This window comes from Scyliorhinus torazame, chromosome 20 (genome assembly GCF_047496885.1).
Source record: "Scyliorhinus torazame isolate Kashiwa2021f chromosome 20, sScyTor2.1, whole genome shotgun sequence".
Classification (NCBI taxonomy): domain Eukaryota; kingdom Metazoa; phylum Chordata; class Chondrichthyes; order Carcharhiniformes; family Scyliorhinidae; genus Scyliorhinus; species Scyliorhinus torazame.
The window spans coordinates 25,612,998-25,632,523 of NC_092726.1; the positions used below are offsets into that span (position 1 = coordinate 25,612,998).

The window sequence follows — 19,526 nt, forward strand, 5'->3', positions numbered from 1 at the left end:
TGGACAGACAATATGCAGAAGCACCGGAGGAGGGACTGTACAGGGAAAGGCAAAGGCTACATGTAGAATTTGACTTGCTGACTACGGGCACTGCAGAGGCACAATGGAGGAAGGCACAGGGTGTACAGTACGAATATGGGGAGAAGGCAAGCAGGTTGCTGGCATACCAATTGAGGAAAAGGGGAGCAGCGAGGGAAATAGGGGGAGTGAGGGATGAGGAAGGGGAGATGGAGCGGGGAGCGGAGAGAGTGAATGGAGTGTTCAGGACATTTTATAAAAAATTATATGAAGCTCAACCCCCGGATGGGAGGGAGAGAATGATGGGCTTTTTGGATCGGCTGGAATTTCCCAAGGTGGAAGAGCAGGAAAGGGTGGGACTGGGAGCACAGATCGAGGTAGAAGAAGTGGTGAAAGGAATTAGGAGCATGCAGGCGGGAAAGGCCCCGGGACCGGATGGATTCCCAGTCGAATTCTATAGAAAATATGTGGACTTGCTCACCCCGGTATTGACGAGGACCTTTAATGAGGCAAAGGAAAGGGGACAAATGCCCCCGACTATGTCTGAAGCAACGATATCGCTTCTCTTAAAGAAGGAAAAGGACCCGCTACAATGCGGGTCCTATAGACCTATTTCCCTCCTAAATGTAGATGCCAAGATCCTGGCCAAGGTAATGGCAATGAGAATAGAGGATTGAGCCCCTGGCGATAGCGTTGAGGGGTTCCAAGAAGTGGAGGGGAGTACTTAGAGGAGGAGAAGAACACCGGGTATCTTTGTATGCGGACGATTTGTTACTATATGTGGCAGACCCGGCGGAGGGGATGCCAGAAATAATTCGGATACTTGGGGAGTTTGGGGATTTTTCAGGGTATAAATTGAACATGGGGAAAAGTGAGTTGTTTGTGGTGCATCCAGGGGAGCAGAGTAGAGAAATAGAGGACCTACCGTTGAGGAAGGTAACAAGGGACTTTCGTTACCTGGGGATCCAGATAGCTAAGAATTGGGGCACGTTGCATAGGTTAAATTTAACGCGGTTGGTGGAACAAATGGAGGAGGATTTCAAGAGATGGGATATGGTATCCCTGTCACTGGCAGGGAGGGTGCAGGCGGTTAAGATGGTGGTCCTCCCGAGATTCCTCTTTGTGTTTCAGTGCCTCCCGGTGGTGATCACGAAGGCTTTTTTTAAAAGGATCGAAAAGAGCATCATAGGTTTTGTGTGGGCCGGGAAGACCCCGAGAGTGAGGAAGGGATTCTTACAGCGTAACAGGGATAGGGGGGGGCTGGCACTACCGAGCCTAAGTGAGTATTATTGGGCTGCTAATATTTCAATGGTGAGTAAGTGAATGGGAGAGGAGGAGGGAGCGGCGTGGAAGAGATTAGAGAGGGCGTCCTGTAGGGGGACTAGCCTACAGGCTATGATGACAGCCCCATTGCCGTTCTCACCAAGGAACTACACCACAAGCCCGGTGGTGGTGGCTACACTGAAGATTTGGGGACAGTGGAGACGGCATAGGGGAAAGACTGGAGCCTTGGGGGGGTCCCCGATAAGAAACAACCATAGGTTTGCCCCGGGGGGAATGGATGGGGGATATGGAATGTGGCAAAGAGCAGGAATAACGCAACTGAAAGATCTGTTTGTGGATGGGAAGTTTGCGAGTCTGGGAGCGCTGACCGAGAAATATGGGTTGCCCCAAGGGAATGCATTCAGGTATATGCAACTGAGGGCTTTTGCGAGGCAACAGGTGAGGGAATTCCCGCAGCTCCCGACGCAAGAGGTGCAGGACAGAGTGATCTCAAGGACATGGGTGGGGGATGGTAAGGTGTCAGATATATATAGGGAAATGAGGGACGAAGGGCAGACTATGGTAAATGAACTAAAAGGGAAATAGGAAGAAGAGCTGGGGGAGGAGATCGAGGAGGGGCTGTGGGCAGATGCCCTAAGCAGGGTAAACTCGTCGTCCTCGTGTGCCAGGCTAAGCCTGATTCAGTTTAAGGTATTACACAGGGCGCATATGACTGGAGCACGGCTCAGTAAATTTTTTGGGGTGGAGGATAGGTGTGCGAGGTGCTCGAGAAGCCCAGCGAATCATACCCATATGTTTTGGTCATGCCCGGCACTACAGGGGTTTTGGATGGGGGTGACAAAGGTGCTTTCAAAAGTAGTAGGGGTCCGGGTCGAACCAAGCTGGGGGTTGGCTATATTTGGGATTGCACAAGAGCCGGGAGTGCAGGAGGCGAGAGAGGCCGATGTTTTGGTCTTTGCGTCCCTAGTAGCCCGGCGTAGGATATTGCTAATGTGGAAAGAAGCCAAGCCCCCGGGGGTGGAGACCTGGATAAATGACATGGCAGGGTTTATAAAGCTATAGCGGATTAAGTTCGTCCTAAGGGGGTCGGCTCAAGGGTTCACCAGGCGGTGGCAACCGTTCGTCGAATACCTCGCAGAAAGATAGATGGAATGGAAAAAAGAAGGCAGCAGCAGCAGCCCAGGATCGGGGGGGGGGGGGGGGGAGGAACCAGAAGGACTCTCAGGGTTGTTAATATATACTATATAATATGTATAGGTCGTTGCGACAGATAATTATATATTGGACTGTTAAATTATATTTTTGGAGAGTGTTACTTGTGATAAGGCAGTTGCCAATTAGGGTTAGTTTTCATTTTTGTTATTTATTATTTATTCATTTTCTGTTTATAAAATAGGTCATTGTTATTTGTGTTGTTATAATATTGTGTAAAGGATGCACAATGTACTGTGTTGGTTGACCAAAAATTTTCAATAAAATATTATTTTTTTTTTCAAACTGTGTAACTGCCAGTTTTAGCTGGGAACAGATTTACTGACTTGTCAGGTATTTGCTTCGAGGCTATGCTCTGAATTGGCAAAGAATGTTGCCTTAATTTGCTCGAGATGTCCATTTATCATCGCTCACTCTCTTATTTCGCATTCCTTCCCTTCGCCTTGCCCCCGGGGCCGAGGTCCTCCTGGCTCCCTGACCCTTGCTGTTTAACCGGACGTCCTTCAGGAGAGCCAGCAGGTGGCGCCATGGTGCTCAGCCCTGGTGTTGGTCTCTCCGATGCTGACTGTGTGCATTTCTACCTCAGACCTGGGACATTGTTCACGATTGCTCACCTCTCCCCGAACTCATTCCGTCTCAAAGGGACTTCGAAGCCAGCTCTCTGGCCTGGCTGCTGTAGAACTGGATAGCTGGGGAGTTGTGCTGTTTGACCTGTTCACGAACCCGCCCAAAGCTTAGTGTTTATGTCAAACTATTTGCAGTTGACCTCGGCAAAGGTCAATGGGACTGGTTCTGCCTATTGTCCCCTTTTTTGAGGGGAATTGCTGGATCCTAACCGGTCGGTCTCTGAGGAACTGAGACCACAAGCGGTGCCCAGAATGATGAGATGTCAAAAACAGCAATATCCCGCTCGTTGCTTAACAGATGTGTAGAATTTGCGAGGCGCAAGTGAGGCCATTTGGCCCGTTGTGTCTGCCCTGGCCTAAAAAAAGAGTGATTCAAGAGGGCCAAACTCTCTCCCCTTCCGTGAGGAGTGCGGCGCCCCACCAAATTGGACGAAAACACGTGGCTTAAGCTCCGTGAAGCGCGGAAACCGGGCCCGGTGACTTGATCGATCGCCCCGCTCACTCTGGCGTTGAAATACTTGCCGTATGCATCACAGAACGGTTAAGGTGCAGAATGCGGCCTACTCAAAATGGCTTCGCACAGTCAAAAACGGTTGCAAAAGCGGCAATTTCCAAGCGCTCCCTCAGTAAAACGGCAGCTGTTGTCCATTTTATTTTTGCGCATGAGGATTTGTGTCGGAGGGAATGCAGTTTCCCCCGCCCCCCCACTGAAGTTCAGGAATCATATCTCGCCTTGTGGGCTCCAGGCTGATGGAGTGAAGGATTGTGCATTGTTTCTTGAATGTCCTATCCGTAGCTCTGATCCTGAACTTTAATATTGCCTCGGCTAATGGTACGTGAACTTTGTTTGCCTCTGGGTTCGCTGAACCTTTCTTATTTATCTTCCCTGTCCCGCGCTTGTTAAACATTTCATGAATTAAGTGCAAGGGGGCCCCTGACGGACCGAAGCAAATATTAGTCTTTGCGAAAACAAATTACGTTCACTTCCTTGTCGGAGTCCCTTACTTCATGGTCGCTCTCAAACGCTCCCTGAAGCCTGTGTGGATTGAATAACGATTACCTTCAAGAGGGCGAATGAGGAGCACGTGTAGGCCATTCAGCCCCTCGATCTTGTTCCTTGACTGACGACCCTCTTTTTCTCCATTGTCATTCAGAAATCTCTTTAATCAGCCTTCAAAATATTCAAAGATCACGGGGAAGAGAATCTCACAGGTAACGACCCTCAGAGAGAGAGAATTTCTGCTCGGCCGTGATTCAGTGAGCCCCGTAGCGCCCAGGTGAATCGCGCGCGCGTCGGGTTAGGCTCGCAAGTATACCAAAATGTAAAGTGAACAACAATTTATACTGTGATATACCGTCAATTCACCGAGAGGCTGAGAGAGTGAGTGAACATTAGGCTTTATTAACCATGAACCCGCCTAGCCAGAGTCGGCTGTACAGATGAGTGCCGCCCACAGGTGACCGGTCTATATATAGCCCCGGTGAGGGCGGAGCCAGAGGCGGAGCCCACCGGGGTTCCAGTACAGTACCTGGAAGTAGCCCGTATCATCACCTCCAGGCCATAGGTCACAATATCATACAGGCAGCTCATGCATTAGGTGAAAACATTCACCACACACTGCATGGGAAGAGAATGACGAATTGGCCTGATGAGTGCAAGATAAAAAGTTTCGACAAACAAATCTCTTTTCTCTCCGCGATACTCATATTTTTTAAATGCCGCGAGCTTGGGGAAATCGTCAACAGTCGCGGGAGAACCAGTCGGACGTCGATTGAAGAGGAGTGGCCTTGCGCTCAGCCTGAGCGTGAGGTGAAATGGATTGTCACCCTGCACATGGGATGGACAAAAAACAGGAATGGGACAACTGAGGATTATTACCTTTTGAATTCATCCGTGGGGGTGGGGGGTCGATGGTAAAACCTCCATTTGTTGCCCATCGCTAATTGCCCTTGGGAAGGTGGATAAGGGGAGCAACCAGTCTGAATACAACCGCGTGGCTTTGTTTGAGACGGAGGCAAGTTTTTCTTTTTAACAAATTTAGAGCGCCAAATTCTTTCTTTCCAATTAAGGGGCAATTTAGCGCGGCCAATCCACCTCGCCTGCACATCTTTGGGTTGTGGGGGTGAGACCCACGCAGACAAGGGGGGGAATGTGCAAACTCCACACGGACAGTGACCCGGGGCCGGGATCGAACCCGGGTCCTCGGCGCCATGAGGCAGCAGTGCTAACCACTGCGCCCCCCCGTGCTGCCTGGGATGGAGGCAAGTCGAGAGTCAGCAACATTGCGGTGTGGAGGCGGGGGGGGGGGGGGGGGGGGGCTGGAGTCACATATTGGCCAGACCAGGTAAAGACAACAGATTTCCTTCCCTAAAGGGCATTCGTGGAGCGGTTGGATTTTGACACCAAACTTTTAATTTTGTGACCGTTCCTGAAACCCCTTTTCTAAAACGAATTCCAGATTTATTAGGGTAACGGAATGTAAATTGCCCCTCTTGCCCCCCCCCCCCCCCCAATGCAGGATTTGAACCCATTTCTCTGGCTCACCAACCTCAGTATTACTGTCCAACAACATAACGGCCATTCTCTGGTACCTCAAGGATGGTGAAGCTTCCCGTACCAGCCTCCCCGAACAGGCGCCGGAATGTGGCAACTAGGGGCTTTTCACAGTAACTTCATTTGAGGCCTACTTGTGACAATAAGCGATTTTCATTTCATTTCATTTCGTAAGGCAGAATAATTGTTACGCAGCTTCGAGTGCGAGGATTAAAAATATTTTTTCGAACCATTTTTGGAGGCAACGGTTGCAAATTGTGGGCCCATGATTTCACCATCCGAGCACGCTCCATCTAACCTTCTTCTTTTTCCTCTCTCTCCTCTCTCATTGCATTAAAACATTACATTTCTCCCGGATCCCCACATGGCAAGGAATCGCCTGCACAGTAAGTACTCTTCAATCCCAGTCTCAATCGAAACATTATGGAATGGGCACAGAGAAGGAGGCCACTTTGTCCTCCTCCTCCCCCCCCCCCCCCCAACCGCCTTATCCCTCTTCGAATAATAATTCTCCAACTCTCTTTTGTTTCCTTGATTGAATCTGACCCCACCATGGTCTCAGGCAGCTCATTCCACATCCTGACCACTCGCTGCGTTGGAAGGTCTTTCCCCACGCCTCCATTGCTTCTGTTGCCAATCGCCTTAGCTCTTCTTCGTCCCCTCGTTCTCAATCCTTCCGCCAACGGGAACAGAGTCCCCCTCTCGACTACTGTCCCAGATCGCAATCCCCCCTCTCGTGATTTTGAACGCCTCGATCAAAACCTCCTCTCCTCCGAGAAGAACGGTCCCAGTTTCTCCAATCTATCCTGAAGTTCTCCGTCCCCGGGACCGTTCTCGCGAATCTTTTCCGCGCCCTCGCTGAAGACGTCCTTTCTAAAGTGAAGAGGCCAGAGCTGGACGCAGTGCTCCCAAGGTGAGGCCCAGCCAATCTTTTATGCTTATTTATCACAACTTCCCTTTTCTTGAGCTCATGGCCAGGATTCTCAATCCCTTTTTTTGGGAGTGGCTGATTTGACCTGTGAGGGGGTTGGTGACGGACGTTGGCATCGCGACGGGCGGCGATCGTTAATCGGGGCGATGAAGCGATCAGCGCTGGCCAGGAGGGTTGGAGGAGCCATTGCGCCTCAGTTTTATTTATTTGACCTAATTAACACACACTTGCTCTCGCCTCTCCCACATTTGAACAACGACCCGGACAGAAGACCAAAGACTCATCCCCACTCACAGTTCCACAAATCAACCGTCACCAAACAGACACAGTGGAATCGTCCCAGGTGAGATATTTGTCATATTTCTTTCTACCAGAGCCCCGTTTTGTGCTATTAAATCAATTATAGTCACTGGGTCTGGCGTCTACTGTCAATTGGGCAGCACTCTACTGAACAATGCTGAATGCGCCGCTTCGCAACCAATTGAGGATAATCAGTCGAGCTCATAATGTGGTGGGGGCGATGTGCAGACACTCCTACGTAACTGCAAACAAAATATGTCAAGCCATACACCTTTAGTGAATTACCCAGGAACCTCCAGTTGGCCACGGCCAACCGGAGAAGGCTCGCCAACCGACCAGCAGCCTTTACTCCTGTGCTGTGCAGCGGTGTGCTCGTTTAAAATTTGGCATTCTTGCATTTGTCCCGATGCGTGCCAGATGGAAAACTTTGGCAGGAAGTTTCTTTTGTCAGCAGTATGCACGGGTGTAGTAAAGTCTCATGCCACAACCGTAAAGTGTTCCATGTCAGAAAACGGGGGCCTGATCGCCGAATGGTAGACAATACAGCGCAGAAGGAGGCCATGTGGGCTATTGAGCCTTTCGAAGAGCAACCCAGTTAGCACCACTAGCCTGCTCTTTGCCCTAATCTTTGCTGCTTGATCTCCTTCATTTCTTCAAATCTCTTTGAGAGGCTGCGAGTGAACCTGCTTCCAGCACCCTTCCAAATCCTAAACACTCGTTTCTCCTCGTGTCCCCTCTGGCGGCTGGGCCAATCACCTCAAATTTGCCCCCTCCCCTCCCCCAGATTCTTGACCCTTCAGCCATTCTGATGTCTCCTGATTTCCTCCATGTAAACCCTTTCATGATTGTAATCTGGGGTTCAGATGTTGGATGTAAATGCGTTGGAGGTAGTTCAGGGGAGGTTGATAACTGGAATGAGGAAAGGTTGGGCAGACTGGGCTAGTTTCCACCGGCGTTTCGAAGAGTGAGGCGTGACTAAGCGGTATTGACAAGACCTTCATCAATGACCTTCCTCCCATCCCAAGGTCAGAGGTGGGATGTTCGCTGATGACTGCACAATGTTCAGCACCATTCGTGACTCCTCAGATACTGAAGCAGTCCATGTCCCAATGCAGCAAGACCTGGACAGTATCCAGGCTTGGGCTGACAAGTGGCAAGTTACATTCGCGCCACACAAGTGCCAGGCAATGACCATCTCCTACAAGAGAGGATCTAACCATCGCCCCTTGGCATTCACTGACATTACCATCGCTGAATCCCCCACATCCTGGGGGTTACCATTGACCAGAAACTGAACTGGACCCAGCCACATAAATACTGTGGCTACCAGAGCAGGTCAGAGGCTGGGAATCCTGCGGAGAGTAACTCACCTCCTGACTCCCCAAAGCCTGTCCACCATCTACAAGGCACAAGTCAGGAGTGTGATGGAATACTCCCCACTTGCCTGGATGAGTGCAGCTCCAACGCTCAAGAAGCTCGACACCATCCAGGACAAAGCAGCCCCGCTTGATCGGCACCCCATCCACAAACACTCACTCCCTCCCCCACCGACGCACAGTAGCAGCCGTGTGTACCATCTACAAGATGCACTGCAGCAACTCACCAAGGCTCCTTAGGCAGCACCTTCCAAACCCACGACCTCTACCATCTAGAAGGACAAGAGCAGCAGATACCTGGGAACCCCACCACCTGGAGGTTCCCCTCCAAGTCACTCACCACCCTGATTTGGAAATGCTTTCATAGATACTGCCAATGGACAGGAAGAGAGAGCTAAGAAGAGCCAAGAGGGGACATGAGAAGTCTTTGGCAGGTAGGATCAAAGATAACGCTAAAGTTTTCTGTAGATATGTCAGGAATAAAAGAATGACTCGGGTAAGAGTAGGGCCAGTCAAGGACAGTAGTGGGAAGTTGTGCGTGGAGTCCGAGGAGATAGGAGAGGTGCTAAATGAATATTTTTCGTCAGTATTCACACAGGAAAAAGACAATGTTGTCGAGGAGAATACTGAGATACAGGCTACTAGACTAGACGGGCTTGAGGTTCGTAAGGAGGAGGTGTTAGCAATTCTGGAAAGTGTGAAAATAGATAAGTCCCCTGGGATAATGGGATTTATCCTAGGATTCTCTGGGAAGCTCGGGAGGAGATTGCTGAGCCTTTGATCTTTATGACATCATTGTCTACAGGAATAGTGCCAGAAGACTGGAGGATAGCAATTGTCCCCTTGTTCAAGAAGGGGAGTAGAGACAACCCCGGTAACTGTAGACTAGTGAGCCTTACTTCTGTTGTGGGAAAAATCTTGGAAAGGTTTATAAGAGATAGGATGTATAATCATCTGGAAAGGAATAATTTGTTTAGAGATAGTCAACATGGTTTTGTGAAGGGTAGGTCGTGCCTCACAAACCTTATTGAGTTCTTTGAGAAGGTGACCAAGCAGGTGGGTGAGGGTAAAGCAGTTGATGCGGTGTATATGGATTTCAGTAAAGCGTTTGATAAGGTTCCCCACGGTAGGCTACTGCAGAAAATACGGAAGCATGGGATTCAGGGAGATTTAGCAGTTTGGATCAGAAATTGGCTATCTGGAAGAAGACAAAGGGTGGTGGTTGATGGGAAATGTTCAGCCTGGAGTCCAGTTACTAGTAGTGGTGTACCACAAGGATCTGTTTTGGGGCCACTGCTGTTTGTCATTTTTATAAATGACCTGAAGGAAGGCGTAGAAGGATGGGTGAGTAAATTTGCAGATAGCACTAAAGTCGGTGGAGTTGTGGACAGTGCGGAAGGATGTTACAAGTTACAGAGGGACATAGATAAGCTGCAGAGCTGGGCTAAGAGGTGGCAAATGGAGTTTAATGCAGAAAAGTGTGAGGCGATTTGTTTTGGAAGGAATAACAGGAAGACAGACTACTGGGCTAATGGTAAGATTCTTGGCAGTGTGGATGAGCAGAGAGATCTCGGTGTCCATGTACATAGATCCCTGAAAGTTGCCACCCAGGTTTAGAGGGGTGTTAAGAAGGCTTGAGATTCGGAGCCATGAGGTCATGTTGCAGCTGTACAAAACTCTGGTGCGGCCGCATTTGGAGTATTGCGTGCAATTCTGGTCGCCGCATTATAGGAAGGATGTGGAAGCATTGGAAAGGGTGCAGAGGAGATTTACCAGAATGTTGCCTGGTATGGAGGGAAGATCTTATGGGGGAAGGCTGAGGGACTTGAGGGTGTTTTCGTTAGAGAGAAGAAGGTTAAGAGGTGACTTAATTGAGGCATACAAGATGATCAGAGGATTAGATAGGGTGGACAATGAGAGCCTTTTTCCTCGGATGGTGATGTCTAGCACGAGGGGACATAGCTTTAAATTGAGGGGCGATAGATATAGGACAGATGTCAGAGGTAGGTTCTTTACTCAGAGAGTAGTAAGGGTGTGGAATGCCCTGCCTGCAACAGTAGTGGACTCGCCAACACTAAGGGCATTCAAATGGTCATTGGATAGACATATGGATGATAAGGGAATAGTGTAGATGGGCTTTAGAGTGGTTTCACAGGTCGGCGCAACATCGAGGGCCGAAGGGCCTGTACTGCGCTGTAATGTTCTATGTTCATTTAACTTGTAACCGAATTGTACTTTGTAATTTTTTAATGGATTAATGTTTATAATTTTGCTTCTTAAAAAAAAAGACTTGCAGTCAATGTAGCAAATTGTCCGATTGTCGTACAATTGAGTCATGTGTTCAGGTCGAGGAGCAAAGGCCAAAGAGGGAGGTTTTAGGAATCGAAAGTGAGGTGGAGAGCCCGGAGAGGTTTAGGGAGGGAATTGCAAAGCTTGGGGCCTCAGGCAGCTGAAGGCAAGGCCGTCAATGGTGGAGGGATTAAAATCAGGATGGGGTTGCTCAAAGAGGCCGGGATTAGAGGAGCGAAGAGATCCTGGAGGGTGGTGGGGGCTGGGGGTGATGCGGAGAGATGGCACCATGCTTAAGTTTGAAAGCCTGGATGAGAATTTCAAAGTCAAGTTATTGCTCGATCGAGAGCCAGTGTAGGTCAGCGGGCACCAGATGGAGCTGTGGGAGGAGCACCAGCTAGAAGAGCGGCAGAATGATCGGGGAGGGGGGGGGGCGGGGTGGATACGATGATGGGAGACTCGAAGGCTGTATCTGAGGGGAGGTGAATGGGTAAAGAGGACACATTCTCTCAGCCTTATGACTGAGTAGACTCCGCGTATTTGGAAATATCTTCCATCCGTTGATAGATTGAGCGATGTTAATCAGACACTTTGCCAACTCCTTTTTAGATATTGTGGTGGCATCAATATTCATCTCCATTCTCCTGGGCCTGTACACCATCCTGTGGCAATGCATGAACCTCAGGGCGAAAAGGTGAGATCTCCGTTGGCAGTTTGACGCTTCCCACAATGCAATGCGCCTACCCACAATGCAGCGTTCCCTCAGAACTGGCGCTGAGGTGCCAGCCTAGATTGATTGTGCGCCCGCTGGTTCCTGAAGGCGCAACTCTGTCGGAGTGGCAGACGAGCGTGGCAGGCCAGTGCTGACCACTGACACGAGGCGGAGGTGATGGCGTTAGGCCGCTCTGGTGTCCAGGGACTTTGCTTTTGCTTAGATTCCCAGAGGGAGGGGGCAATCCCGTGATCTCACACAACACTGGACGGCCAATAGAATTTGGGCACATTCCTGACCGGGTTAGGAAGTTGGCCAAATGATGCGGGACAGAAAGTCGGGATAATGGGAGGTAGTTGAATGAGCGGGATGTGTGTGACTATTGGGGTCCCACTAGTGGGGATTACGGCCAGAGCTCGATCACAGATCGGCCACGGTCAGGTTAAGCCTCGAGGGATAAAATGGCCGCCTCCCTGTTCCTACGTTCTTGGGTGCCCAAGTGCCTGAGATTATTCCCCCGCCATTTTGGGAAAGAAAGTTTGCCTGTTAAGAAGGAACCGGGGCACATCGACGCACTGGGCAACTGCATCATCTCGCGTGCCATCCGATGGGTAGCGCACAGCAGGCTCCCACAAACGGCATCCCCTTAGGGCTGCGGCGGAACGTCAGTTAAGTTTGTACAAATTGGGCATCTTGAGGGGGGGCGTGCCAGGTGATGGGGTGGGGTCTGTGGGGGGGGGGGTGCAGAGTGCCACCCACTGAGTCAAGACTCGAGGCCCCACTTGAGCTGTCGACTCGCCGAAGCCTGGTTGGCATGGCGATTGAACACCACTCCGTCCTTCGGGTCATTTTGTTGACGTCTTTTGGAAATAATTGCACTTTTTCCTCCTTTCCTCCATTTGCAGGCCCAAAGGGAATGGGAGGCCAAAGCAGAAGGTTCATCGTTCAGGCCCGTTCCTCTGCTGATGGAGGGTTCCGGAATTTGGAATTCTGCGCTCGCGGTGGGGGGGGGGGGGGGGGGGGTGCCTCGCTTTCGACTGCCCCTTGCTTGCTCGGGGAGCCGAGCGAACCAACAATGCAACACTTCAAACGGCAACACTGGCGGCCTCGGCCAACCTGAACTCTCCACGGGTGCGTCCGGGCCTAGTTCAGTATAGCCCTGCAATCCTCCATTAGCTGGAGGCGCCTATCCAGACGTGAGGGAAAGCACAATAAAATAAGAGAATGGAACGGTCAAGGAATTGTACGTTTGTTTCGATACTGATGGACGCTAAGTGCACAAGGACGGGTGTCCCGATAGTTGCCTGATTGAATCAAAATGCGGGTTCCTTTCGTTGTTCACAAAAAGCAGAGTACCAACCTTACTCAACCAGCCCACGCTTGCAAAAAAAAACCCCAAACAAATATTAGATGTGCTTGGGCAGCACTTGATGGACAACCCTAAGTGCGTCAATAGCTACACTACCAACCAGTCTAAAATAATCAGTTCAGCTCGCACTGATTTATTTACCCTGGCTCAAAGTGACGTACATTCACACACAGGAACCAGTAGTCTGCAAACAAAAGTAATATGTTCAAGCCTTGCTCCCCCCACATTTAAAAAAATTACCCAGGAGCCGATAATTCCCTGTTGCTTTCTCCGTGGCAACGCAGTGGCCACTCAAAGACGATTTGCCAACCGCTCTTTTCTGCACTCAGTTGAAATTGTTGTGGGCGTTTGAAATTTGACCTTCTTGTGCTTGTTCTGATGAGTGCGAGATCAAAAGCTTCGACAGCATGTTTCTTTTCTCAGTGATGCGTCATTTCTTTTCAATAACCCTGACTTTATGTACTGACAGCAGCCACTTTGATTGAAAACGAAGAGGGCGGGAAGGGGGAAAAAATAAATCATGGTTCAAAAACTGGCAGCTGAGAAATTCCTCTGACATGTTCTGACCATGTTCAATTGTCCGTGTTGAATTTATTGACCCTGGCACCGGGGGAATTGCTGTTTGTTGCATTAATCCTGACTGGTACAGCCAGGCGCTGTTGTCTGGGCCGAGGGGCGGAGGATTGGCATCACGAATATTGGCACCAGATGGCCGATGCCCAGAAAGGCTCACCGAGCAGAGGGTCAGGTAGGTGGTGACCCCCGTGTGACCAGCTGGATGAAGGAATGGAGAACGGTATGCCCCCCCTTTAATTGGTGATGTCAAGTTAAGGACCGTTGGTGGGTTACGTGAGCGGGTGAAACTATGGCAGATAGAGTTCACTATGGACATATGTGAGGCAATTACCATTGCTGAATCCCCCCACTATCAAATTCCTGGGGGTTACTGTTGCTAACTTTTGGTTGGTTCACTTGGCTCTGTTTTATAACCTTTGCCCTCGAGTCGCCAGGTATCTTTATGATACCACCACGAGGTTCAAGTTCGAGTAATGACCAGTAGCTCAATACACCGATTACTAAGATTTAAATCAAAGCACATTTATTATACACAGTAATCGCTACTCATGCACAAATTCTACGTCTAAGCTACTTCTACGACTATCAGGCCTATACTTAACTTCGGACTGGCCCACCAGGTCAGGGGAACAAATGGCCTTTCGTTCGGGTTCTGAGCCTGCGGGATTCGAAGTTGGTACGGACTGGTAGCTAGGAGCGCCTATCTCGTAGCGAGCGTTGACTTAAGACTTACGATCTCTCGGTGGCAGTTGAACCGGTCACGGTCAATGTTGGTTCGCGTTGCTGGGTGACCCGGTCAAGAAGAACGATTTGAACTTGGGGGCTTAACTTTATAGTCCCCAGGGGCTTCCCGCCTTTCTGGGTGGACCCTGTACCTGGTTCTAGGTGATTAGACTTTGTTCCAATTGCTTGGTTCGATTTCTCCAATACTGGAGTGGTTCCCTGATCGATGGGCGGTCTTGAGGTGTCCGTTAACCTGTTTTATGTTGGCTCCTGCTGGCGTCGGGGAGTCTGTCTTAGTTTTGTTTGTCCCAAATGTTGCTATTGTTCCCGGGGATTGCTTATTTGTATGTAGATGGCCGCTACATTATTATGCTGATGGTCGCTGGTGTCGATGCTGTCTGGGCCTTTGCAGAGTTAAATACACAGCAAACTTGCACCTGGTGGTTTCTGCCTGTGTTGGCTGAATTTCCCTTCAGCCTTTGCCGTTCGCCATTTTAAATCGGGACTTGGCCAACTCAGGTGGCTACATTACCATTGATCAGAAACTGAACTGGACCCAGCCTTATAAATGTGGCTACCAGAGCAGGTCAGAGGCTGGGAATCCTGCGGAGAGTAACTCACCTCCTGACTCCCAAAAGCCTGTCCACCATCTACAAGGACACAAGTCAGGAGTGTGATGGAATATTCTCCAGTTGCCTGGATGAGTGCAGCTCCAACAACACTTTTGTGAGGGCCACGAAGAATCCAGCACAAGTTTTAAGGATACAAAGAAATAACATTTATTTACGATAACATATATATACAACAGCAGCAGCAACTTCGCTTGCTGCTCACTCCTTCCTGGCTGGTGCCAAACTGGCCAGCTTTATTTATACAGGGAGTCTGCTAATGATTTCTCCGCCCCTCTCATTGGGGAAGCTCATACTCCCACAGGATTGTGGGATTGTCATTAGTCCCCAGCCAATGGTAAGCAGGCAGGTTATAACATCCCTCCCCCCCCCCAAAGTCCAAGGAATCCACCGAAGACCCTGGCGAAGGAGGACTCGTTTTTCCGGAGGCCGTTCACCATTTGCACGAGGCGCTGGATCGGGCGGCGTGTAACGAGACGGAGAACGGCGCTTCCGTGATGAACGGCGTAACGGTTGTACATCCACGGCCCGTGGGCCCGAGGATTCCCCCTCTGATGCGTCCTGTGTCTCCATCTCGGAGTCGGAGTCCACTGCCTCAGTCATCTCGGCGTCTCTATCTCCACGCGGTTCTGTAACGACCTGCGCAGGCTTCGAGTGAGGCACCAGAGGAAGATTGTGAGGAATACTTTCCATTGTCTCTGGTCTCTGTGGCTGTAGAAATGAGCTCCGGGGGCGGGGAATCATTGGCAGGGATGGTTTTCTGGACCGAACGTGGTCTACATGTTTGCGCTGGAGACGACCTGGGCTTCCACCTGGTATGAGATAGGGCCCGTTTGGCGAAAGATTACGCCAGGGAGCCACTGGGCACCACCAGCAAAATTCTGACCGAACACTGGGTCACCGGGCGCAAACTGCCGAATCGGCCGATGCCTGTCTCTGCCGTTCTTGTGTGCGGCGTACTTTTGCGCCGATGTCCAGGAAAACCATGCTAAGGCGGGTGCGAAGTCTCCGGCCCATTAGGAGTTCTGCGGGAGCTACCCCAGTCACCGCATGGGGGGTGGTCCTATACGAAAACAAAAAGCGAGCCAGTCTCGTGTCCATTGACCCGGAAGACTGCTTCTTTCGGCCTAGTTTGAATGTCTGCACTGCGCGCTCCGCTAACGCATTTGAAGCCGGGTGGTAAGGGGCAGTGCGGTATGGCGGATGCCGTTCATCTTCATGAACCTCGCAAACTCCTCAGTTGTGAATGGAGTGCCGTTATCCGTGACCAGCACCTCGGGGAGGCCATGCGTACCAAACGACAAACGCATCTTTTCAATTGTTGCGCAGGACGTTGTGCCTGGCACCTTATGCACCTCTAGCCATTTAGACTGGGCATCGATTAATAGAAGGAACATGGATCATTGAAAAGGGCCTGCGAAATCTGCATGCAAGCGTGCCCAAGGCCGCCCTGGCCATTCCCAGTGATGTAGGGGCGCGGCCGGCGGAAGCTTCTGATGCTCCTGGCAAATGGAGCAGTTTTGGGCCACCTTCTCAATGTCGGTGTTGAGGCCTGCCACCAGACATAACTCCGGGCCAACATTTTCATTTTGGTCACACCTGGATGCCCATTGTGCAAGTCTGTTAGTATCAGCTCCTGGCCTTTTTCCGGGACAATCACACACGTCCCCCACAAGAGGATGCTGTCTTCCACGCTGAATTCTGACAGCTTGGAGGAAAATGCCCGCAACTCGCCTAGGAGCTGCCTATGCTGCCCACCATACAGAACCTATGTGTCAAACCTTTGACAGGACTGGCTCCGTCTGGGTCCACTCACGGATCTGTGATGCCGTGACAGGCAAGGTGTCCATAAAATGTAGCGTTGCAACCACCTCACCGGTCGTGGGGGTCGACATGGGGCCGGTCGATAAAGGCAATCGGCTCAGTGCGTCGGCATTTGCTATTTTGCTATCTGCGTACCTGGTTTGTGCTCCAGAGAATACTCGTATGCAGCAAGCAACAAAGCCCAGCGCTGGATCCGTGCGGAAGCAATGGGCGGTATTGGCTTATCCTCTCTGAAAAGTCCCAGCAGAGGCTTATGATCAGTCACAATAGTGAAGTGGCGGCCATACACGTACTGGTGGAAGCGTTTCACCGCAAAAAACACTGCCAGGCCCTCCTTCTCGATCTGCGCGTACTTTTTTTCCGCTGCAGTTAATGTGCGGGAGGCGAAAGCTATCGGTCGCTCGGCCCCGTCCTCCATCTTGTGGGACAGGACGGCCCCAATACCATACGGGGATACATCCCATCCTCGTCGCCAGTTTTGTGAGGGCCACGAAGAATCCAGCACGAGTTTTAAGGATACAAAGAAATAACATTTATTTACAATAACATTTATATACAACAGCAGTAGCAACTTTGCTTGCTGCTCACTCCTTCCTGGCTGATTCCAAACTGGCCAGCTTTATTTATGCAGGGAGTCTGCTAATGATTTCTCCGCCCCTCTCATTGGGGAAGCTCGTACTCCCACAGGATTGTGGGATTGTCATTAGTCCCCAGCCAATGGTAAGCAGGCAGGTTATAACAAACACTCAAGAAGCTCGACACCATCCAGGACAAAGCAGCCCCGCTTGATTGGCACCCCATCCACAAACATTCACTCCCTCCACCACCGACGCACAGTGGCAGCCGTGTGTACCATCTACAAGATGCACTGCAGCAACTCACCAAGGCTCCTTAGACAGCACCTTCCAAACCCGCGGCCTCTACCATCTAGAAGGACAAGGGCAGCAGATACCTGGGAACCCCACCACCTGGAGGTTCCCCTCCAAGTCACTCACCATCCCGACTTGGAAATATATCGGCCGTTCCTTCACTGTCGCTGGGGCAACATCCTGGCACTCCCTAATAGCACAGTGGGTGTACCTACACCAGAAGGACTGCAGCGGCTCAAGAAGGCGGCTCACTCCCACCTTCTCATTTTGAATCACAGTCGCTGCGAACAGGGCTCGAACCTGCGTGGGGAAACCCCATTAGATTTCAAGTCCAATGCCTTAGCCACTCGGCCATTGCAACTGTTCACCTTCTCAAGGGGCAATTAGGGGTGGGTAATAGATACTATCCAGTGAGGCCCAGATCCTGTAAATGAATAAGATTCCCTTTGGAACCAGGAGAGACAAATCTTTTTCTAAATGGCAAAAAGATCAGGGAGATTTAAGATCTACGGTGGAACAGCTTCTCGAGGGGCTGAATGGCCTTCTATTCTACCCTCGTAAAACGGCAAACTGAACACAGAGAATGTTAACTTTCTTGACTTGTAATCTTAACGAGCGATTAAGGCTGGTGACCGTCAGGAATTTGAAGTCTCCTTAAGTCAACAGGTAACTACATTCGGGCAGTGTTGGCCAGGAGGGACGGAGTGTCAGCTTTTCAATGAGAGTTTAAACCGGGGTGCGTCTATTCCGTCAGGTACATAGCCTTTTACAGCGCAGATAGAGGCCCTTCGGCCTCATGTCAGTGCCAGCCATTGAGCACCTCGCTATTCTAATCGTATTTTCCAGGACTAGGCCCAAGGCCTTGTCTGCTATGGCATTTCAAGAGCTCATCTAAACACTTCTTAATAGTTGTGAGAGTTCCTGCCCCTACCACCCTTTCAGGCAGCAAGTTCCAGACTCCAAACACCCTCTGGGTGAAAAGGTTTGTCCTCAAATCCCCTCTAAATCTCCGGCACCTTACCTTAAATCTGTGCCCCCTGGTTATTGACCCTCTACTAAGGGGAAAAGTTCCTCCCTATCCACCCTATCTGTGTCCCTCATAATGTTGTCCACCTCAATCAGGTCCACCCTCAGCCTTCTCTGCTCCAAGGAAAACAACCCCAGCCTAACCAGCCTCTCTCCATAGCTGAAACGCTCCAGCCCAGGCAACATCCTGGTGAACCCCCTCTACACCTTCTCTAGTGCAATCACATCCTTCCTATAGAGTGGCGACGAGAAATGCACACAGTACTCTAGCTGTGACCTAACCAGCGTTTATACAGTTCCGTCATAACCTCCCCCCTCTTATATTCTATACCTCGGCTAATAAAGGCAAGTATCCCATCTGCCTTCTTAACCACCTTATCTACCTGTCCTGCTGCCTTCAGGGATCTGTGGACATGTATCCCAAAGTCCCTCTGCTCCTCTGTAGTTCTGAGCGTCCTACCATTCATTGTGCATTCCCTTATCTTGTTAGTCCCACCAAAACACATCGCCTGTAAAATAATCCACGGCTCTGTTTCGAGAACGGGGGTGTTGCACCCCCAGTATCTAGGTCACAACAGGAGAAGATGTTGCCACTTATTTCACTTGACAGCTGTGCGAGCTTGATGTGGTCAAATGGACAGTAACATTTCCCATGTTGCAACAGTGACCACGCCTGTCTTGTGCTGATACACCCCGGAGTGGGGGGGGGGGGCGGTGGAGGTGCTATATAAATGAAAATCTTCCTTTGTCTGCCTGTTGGGGTGAATTCAAGATCCGAACTGAGCGCTCGTCGAATAGCAGGCAAACCTTCCGTTGAATTTGAACTGAATTCTTCTGATCTACAAATTGAAACAAACGAATGCAGTCGCCGCGGCGACAGTGAGTCAAATTCATTTTCCCGCTGCATTGGAAAAGGTCTGAGGGCATCGTAAGTCTAAAACCTCTAATCCACTTCCTCTCTGGTTTCTGTAAACATTTGAGGAAGTTGTTACCATTTTGGCTTGGAAGGTCAGACAGGGGAAAGGGTTTCTGCCCCGCAACTTCGATGAAGCAACTTTACTCTGTTGCTCGGGATTTCTGGGAGACGCTGTGGATTGCAATCCCTTTCTGAAGTCTTGGATTAAGCGTCCCCGAGCTCACACAACTTGGCCTGTTTCATATGCAGGGCACCAAAATAGTGTTTCCGCAGCCATAGCGCCAGTCAATCC

At 50.4% G+C, this 19,526-nt stretch overlaps 1 long non-coding RNA gene and 1 other non-coding gene across 2 annotated transcripts; one reads left to right on the forward strand and one right to left on the reverse strand.

The window, feature by feature from the left end:
• The first annotated feature begins 4,194 nt into the window (after positions 1–4,194).
• On the forward strand, positions 4,195–12,304 carry LOC140396746 (uncharacterized). The gene is made up of 4 exons (XR_011936613.1): positions 4,195–4,352; positions 6,894–6,968; positions 11,200–11,284; positions 12,208–12,304. It is a non-coding gene; the product is annotated as an uncharacterized lncRNA (long non-coding RNA).
• Positions 12,305–17,571: 5,267 nt separating this feature from the next.
• On the reverse strand, positions 17,572–17,653 carry trnas-uga (transfer RNA serine (anticodon UGA)). The gene has a single exon. It is a non-coding gene; the product is annotated as a tRNA-Ser (tRNA).
• Positions 17,654–19,526: the final 1,873 nt, after the last annotated feature.